At 44.7% G+C, this 6,032-nt stretch overlaps 1 pseudogene; it reads right to left on the bottom strand.

Annotated features, from left to right (window-relative positions):
• Positions 1 to 314: 314 nt before the first annotated feature.
• Positions 315 to 4,889, bottom strand: LOC116480872 (uncharacterized; annotated as a pseudogene).
• Between the last annotated feature and the right edge of the window lie 1,143 nt (positions 4,890 to 6,032).

Genomic DNA, 6,032 nt, shown 5'->3' with positions numbered 1-6,032 from the left:
CAGCTAGAGACAGAGGCCCGTCCTGGTGAGAGTGGGACCTTGAGCTCCTCTCGGCCTTGCTTGGGCCTTGGTCCAGGAGGTTATGGGAAGAAACTGGTTTAAAAGCTGACCTCATGGGTTCACTATTCTTATGTAACACTTAGGAAGAGCAGAGACCCACGCGGTTCAGTCCCAGAGCAATGCTGTGGTCAAGAGAACACAGTCCAGCTACCAATAGTTATTTCAAAATAATTCAAGCTCTTTGTTTATATTTCTTTAAAAAAAAAAGAAAAAAGTCAAAAAAAGGAAGGGGTGGCCGAGCTGGAAACCTGGCTTTAAGTCCCCTTTGTTTCCCCTCGGGGGGCCCTCAGGTGGGCGCCTGCTTGGAAACCTCTCCACCCTTCCAAACACCCCCTTTTAAAAAAAATTTTATTATTATTATACTTTAAGTTTTAGGGTACATGTGCACAATGTGCAGGTTTGTTACATATGTATACATGTGCCATGTTGGTGTGCTGCACCCATTAACTCGTCATTTAGCATTAGGTATATCTCCTCATGCTATTCCTCCCCCATCCCCTGCCCCACAACAGTCCCCGGTGTGTGATGTTCCCCTTCCTGTGTCCATGAGTTCTCATTGTTCAATTCCCACCTATGAGTGAGAACATGTGATGTTTGGTTTTTTGTCCTTGTGATAGTTTGCTGAGAATGATGGTTTCCAGTTTCATCCATGTCCCTACAAAGGACATGAACTCATCATTTTTTATGGCTACATAGTATTCCATGGTGTATACATGCCACATTTTCTTAATCCAGTCTATCGTTGTTGGACATTTGGGTTGGTTCCAACTCTTTGCTATTGTGAATACTGCTGCTATAAACATACATGTGCATGTGTCTTTATAACAGCATGATTTATAATCCTTTGGGTGTATACCCAGTAATGGGATGGCTGGGTCAAATGGTATTTCTAGTTCTAGATCCCTGAGGAATAGCCACACTGACTTCCACAATGGTTGAACTAGTTTACAGTCCCATCAACAGTGTAAAAGTGTTCGTATTTCTCCACGTCCTCTCCAGCACCTGTTGTTTCCTGACTTTTTAATGATGGCCATTCTAACTGGTGTGAGATGGTATCTCATTGTGGTTTTGATTTGCATTTCTCTGATGGCCAGTGATGATGAGCATTTTTTCATGTGTTTTTTGGCTGCATAAATATCTTCTTTTGAGAAGTGTCTGTTCACGTCCTTTGCCCACTTTTTGATGGGGTTGTTTGTTTTTTTCTTGTAAATTTGTTTGAGTTCATTGTAGATTCTGGATATTAGCCCTTTGTCAGATGAGTAGGTTGCAAAAATTTTCTCCCATTCTGTAGGTTGCCTGTTCACTCTGATGGTAGTTTCTTTTGCTGTGCAGAAGCTCTTTAGTTTAATTAGATCCCATTTGTCAATTTTGGCTTTTGTTGCCATTGCTTTTGGTGTTTTAGACATGAAGTCCTTGCCCATGCCTATGTCCTGAATGGTATTGCCTAGGTTTTCTTCTAGGGTTTTTATGGTTTTAGGTCTAACATTTAAGTCTTTAATCCATCTTGAATTAATTTTTGTATAAGGTGTAAGGAAGGGATCCAGTTTCAGCTTTCTCCATATGGCTAGCCAGTTTTCCCAGCACCATTTATTAGATAGGGAGTCCTTTCCCCGTTGCTTGTTTTTGTCAGGTTTGTCAAAGATCAGATAGTTGTAGATATGCGGCATTATTTCTGAGAGCTCTGTTCTGTTCCATTGGTCTATATCTCTGTTTTGGTACCAGTACCATGCTGTTTTGGTTACTGTAGCCTTGTAGTATAGTTTGAAGTCAGGTAGCATGATGTCTCCAGCTTTGTTCTTTTGGCTTAGGATTGACTTGGAAATAAGGGCTCTTTTTTAGTTCTATATGAACTTTAAAGTAGTTTTTCCCAATTCTGTGAAGAAAGTCATTGGTAGCTTGATGGGGATGGCATTGAATCTATAAATTACCTTGGGCAGTATGGCCATTTTCAGGATATTGATTCTTCCTACCCATGAGCATGGAATGTTCTTCCATTTGTTTGTATCCTCTTTTATTTCATTGAGCAGTGGTTTCTAGTTCTCCTTGAAGAGGTCCTTCACATCCCTTGTAAGTTGGATTCCTAGGTATTTTATTCTCTTTGAAGCAATTATGAATGGGAGTTCACTCATGATTTGGCTCTCTGTCTGTTATTGGTGTATAAGAATGCTTGCGATTTTCGTACATTGATTTTATATCCTGAGACTTTGCTGAAGTTGCTTATCAGCTTGAGGAGATTTTGGGCTGAGATTATGGAGTTTTCTAGATATACAATCATGTCATCTGCAAACAGGGACAATTTGACTTCCTCTTTTCCTAATTGAATACCCTTTATTTCCTTCTCCTGCCTGATTGCCCTGGCCAGGACTTCCAACACTATGTTGAATAGGAGTGGTGAGAGAGGGCATCCCTGTCTTGTGCCCATTTTCAATGGGAATGCTTCCAGTTTTTGCCCATTCAGTATGATGTTGGCTGTGGGTTTGTCATAGATAGCTCTTATTGTTTTGAGATACGTCCTGTCAATACCTAATTTATTGAGAATTTTTAGCATGAAGAGTTCTTGAATTTTGTGAAAGGCCTTTTCTGCATCTATTGAGATAATCATGTGGTTTTTGTCTTTGGTTCTGTTTATATGCTGGATTACATTTATTGATTTGCGTATGTTGAACCGGCCTTGCATCCCAGGGATGAAGCCCACTTGATCATGGTGAATAAGCTTTTTGATGTGCTGCTGGATTCGGTTTGCCAGTATTTTATTGAGGATTTTTGCATCAATGTTCATCAAGGATATTGGTCTAAAATTCTCTTTTTTGGTTGTGTCTCTGCCAGGCTTTGGTATCAGGATGATGCTGGCCTCATAAAATGAGTTAGGGAGGATTCCCTCTTTTTCTATTGATTGGAATAGTTTCAGAAGGAATGGTACCAGCTCCTCTTTGTATCTCTGGTAGAATTCGGCTGTGAATCCATGTGGTCCTGGACTTTTTTTGGTTGGTAAGCTATTGATTATTGCCTCAATTTCAGAGCCTGTCATTGGTCTATTCAGAGATTCAACTTCTTCCTGGTTTAGTCTTGGGAGGATGTATGTGTCGAGGAATTTATCCATTTCTTCTAGATTTTCTAGTTTATTTGTGTAGAGGTGTTTGTAGTATTCTCTGATGGTAGTTTGTATTTCTGTGGGATCGGTGGTGATATCCCCTTTATCATTTTTTATTGCATCTATTTGATTCTTCTCTCTTTTCTTCATTAGTCTTGCAAGCGGTCTATCAATTTTGTTGATCATTTCAAAAAACCAGCTCCTGGATTCATTGATTTTTTGAAGGGTTTTTTGTGTCTCTATTTCCTTCAGTTCTGCTCTGATCTTAGTTATTTCTTGCCTTCTGCTAGCTCTTGAATGTGTTTGCTCTTGCTTTTCTAGTTCTTTTAATTGTGATGTTAGGGTGTCGATTTTAGATCTTTCCTGCTTTCTCTTGTGGGCATTTAGTGCTATAAATTTCCTTCTACACACTGCTTTGAATGTGTCCCAGAGATTCTGATATGTTGTGTCTTTGTTCTCATTGGTTTAAAAGGACATCTTTATTTCTGCCTTCATTTCATTATTTACCCAGTAGTTATTCAGGAGCAGGTTGTTCAGTTTCCATGTAGTTGAGTGGTTTTGAGTGAATTTCTTAATCCTGAATTCTAGTTTGATTGCACTGTGGTCTGAGAGACAGTTTGTTATAATTTCTGTTCTTTTACATTTGCTGAAGAGTGCTTTACTTCCAACTATGTGGTCGATTTTGGAGTAGGCCAAACACCCCTTTCCTACCCGAGTGTTCATTTGTTGATCCAGATTCTGAATAAATGAAGCCGCACAGAATCTACCTGGCAGAAAGGAAACTGCCTGGAGGCCAGGGCTGAGGGGAGGCCCAGAGCAGAGCAGGCGCGCGAGCCTGCAGTGAGCAGGGAGGGCAGGCTGGGGACGTTCGCCATCTTGAGCGCCTCTGCGCCCGGCAGCCCTGAGACTCCAGGCTCCCCTGTTCTTCCCTCCCAGAGACCCTGCGGGTCTTCCCCATGGGGCTTCTTCGCAGCTCGGGGAAAGGGCGGGCTGCGTCCTTAGGACCTTTCTCAGCAGAGGCAGCAGCGCATCCCAGCACCTCCTCCAGGAGCCCCGCCACCTCCTGCCACCAGGACTTCCCCACAGCGCAGCGTCCCCTTGTCCCCTCAGGGCTGGAACAGTGGTACCCGCAGGCAGTGCAAAAGGGAAGTCCCTGTTGCCTTTCCATGCAAGCTGTAGGGCGCTTAGAGCTGCTGGGGGAGGAAAAGAAAGAAGAAGAAATACAGTTAAGTGTGATATGGGTACAAAGAAACCCACGTGGAGCTTCCATGGGCCTAGACAGGAGCCCCGGGACACGTGCGCTGGGCCTGCGTCATCGCCTGCCTTCAGCGGTCTCCAGACCCTCCAGAGCCCCCTCTCACCACCCATGGCCCTCCCGAGGCTCCCCTCACCCCCACCCACCCCCGAGGCCCTCCCGAGGCCCCCGGGCTCGCGTTTCTCTGAGTTGCCTGTGGCTGAGTCCAGGTGCGGCCTGGGACTAGTGTCCGGGGGGGTCGTTCCCAACTAAGGGGAAGAAGGCTTTTCGTGAGCATCTAAGGAGTACATCCTCATTTTGTCTTCTCACTCTGTTCACCCAGTGCCTGTGACCTGGACCCAGCCCGCGGCGCACAGACCCCGGCTCTGGGCACCCCTGGTGAGGGCCTTCTGCCCCAGAGCTCCACAGGGCACCAGCCTGCGCGCTCCCCCAGCTTCAGTTCATTTGCTGCTGTCCTGACAGGTCAGTCGCCTGAGCATCCATGCTGCCAGGTGACAAACCCAGGCACACAGAGATGTACATCCTTTACCCAGGGTGACACCATGTGGAGCTGAATCCAAGTTCGGGAGGCTGGTGATGGTGTCTGGGCTCTGACCGCGCAGCCGTCTCACAGTGAAACAAATTGGGAACTGGCCTTGTCCTGAGTGACCTTAGGACAGTGCAGTGGCCTGCAGCCTCCTGTCCAGTTCCCACCATTGACAAGTGCATCGATGTCCCACAGCTGTGCCACTAGAGGCTGTTTGACTGTGGTAGTTTCACATGTATCTGCTTAGTCCTCTTTTGCCAGACTTTATGCTTTGTGTGCCAGTTCCAATTTAGGTAAAAATTCTGGAAATTCTCGGTTATCCTACGTGGAGGAAGGACTTAGCAAACTCACATCCAACACCCTGACCAGGGCCTGAGAGCAGCAGCCTCTCCGCGGGCAACTCTGTTACTAGGACTCTGGGCGTGAGGGGAAGGGGAGGGGGCAGCTCTGTTACTAAGAGTTAGGGACCCCAGCGGAGCTCCACTGCAAGTGAATGTCTAGTTCGACTATATTTTCTTGTAGAATCATTAACTCCAAAAGAATTGAATTGAATGATGTACAATTCACAAACACACGACTTTACCATCTCACCAGAAACACTCTTACCACAAGGACACTAAGTTGATTCTGTAAAATGTGGGAAATATGATGCACCTCGCAGCCTTGCAGGCTCCTGTTTATCTTTCCTTTTCTCTTTTTTGGGATTAGAATGAGTACATGTAAAGTGCTTAGTGTAGGAGCTGGAAGAGAGGGTAGACACTCAATAAATAACAGCAATCGTAAGTGTACAAAGCGGGTCATGTGCCTGGCATTGCCCCTCACCTCTGCCTCCCATTCTAAGCAGCCTGTTGAGCACTTGGTAATTCCTCACTTGAAAGAGATTATAAAGAGGTTTTTTTCTGGTTTATATTTTGAAAGATTTTTTTTATTGTGGTAAGATGTACATAATGTAAAGTTTGTACATTCACATTGTTGTACAACCTCATCACCATCTATCTCCAGAACTTTTCCATCATCTCAGACAGAAACTCTGTCTCTATTAAACACAGACTCCCCATTCTCTCCCATCCCTAGCCCCTGGTAACCACCAATTCTACTTT

This window comes from Hylobates moloch, unplaced genomic scaffold, assembly GCF_009828535.3.
Source record: "Hylobates moloch isolate HMO894 unplaced genomic scaffold, HMol_V3 SCAFFOLD_3, whole genome shotgun sequence".
Classification (NCBI taxonomy): domain Eukaryota; kingdom Metazoa; phylum Chordata; class Mammalia; order Primates; family Hylobatidae; genus Hylobates; species Hylobates moloch.
The sequence above is the reverse complement of the archived record's forward strand: the minus strand, read 5'-3'. Positions and strand labels throughout refer to the sequence as shown.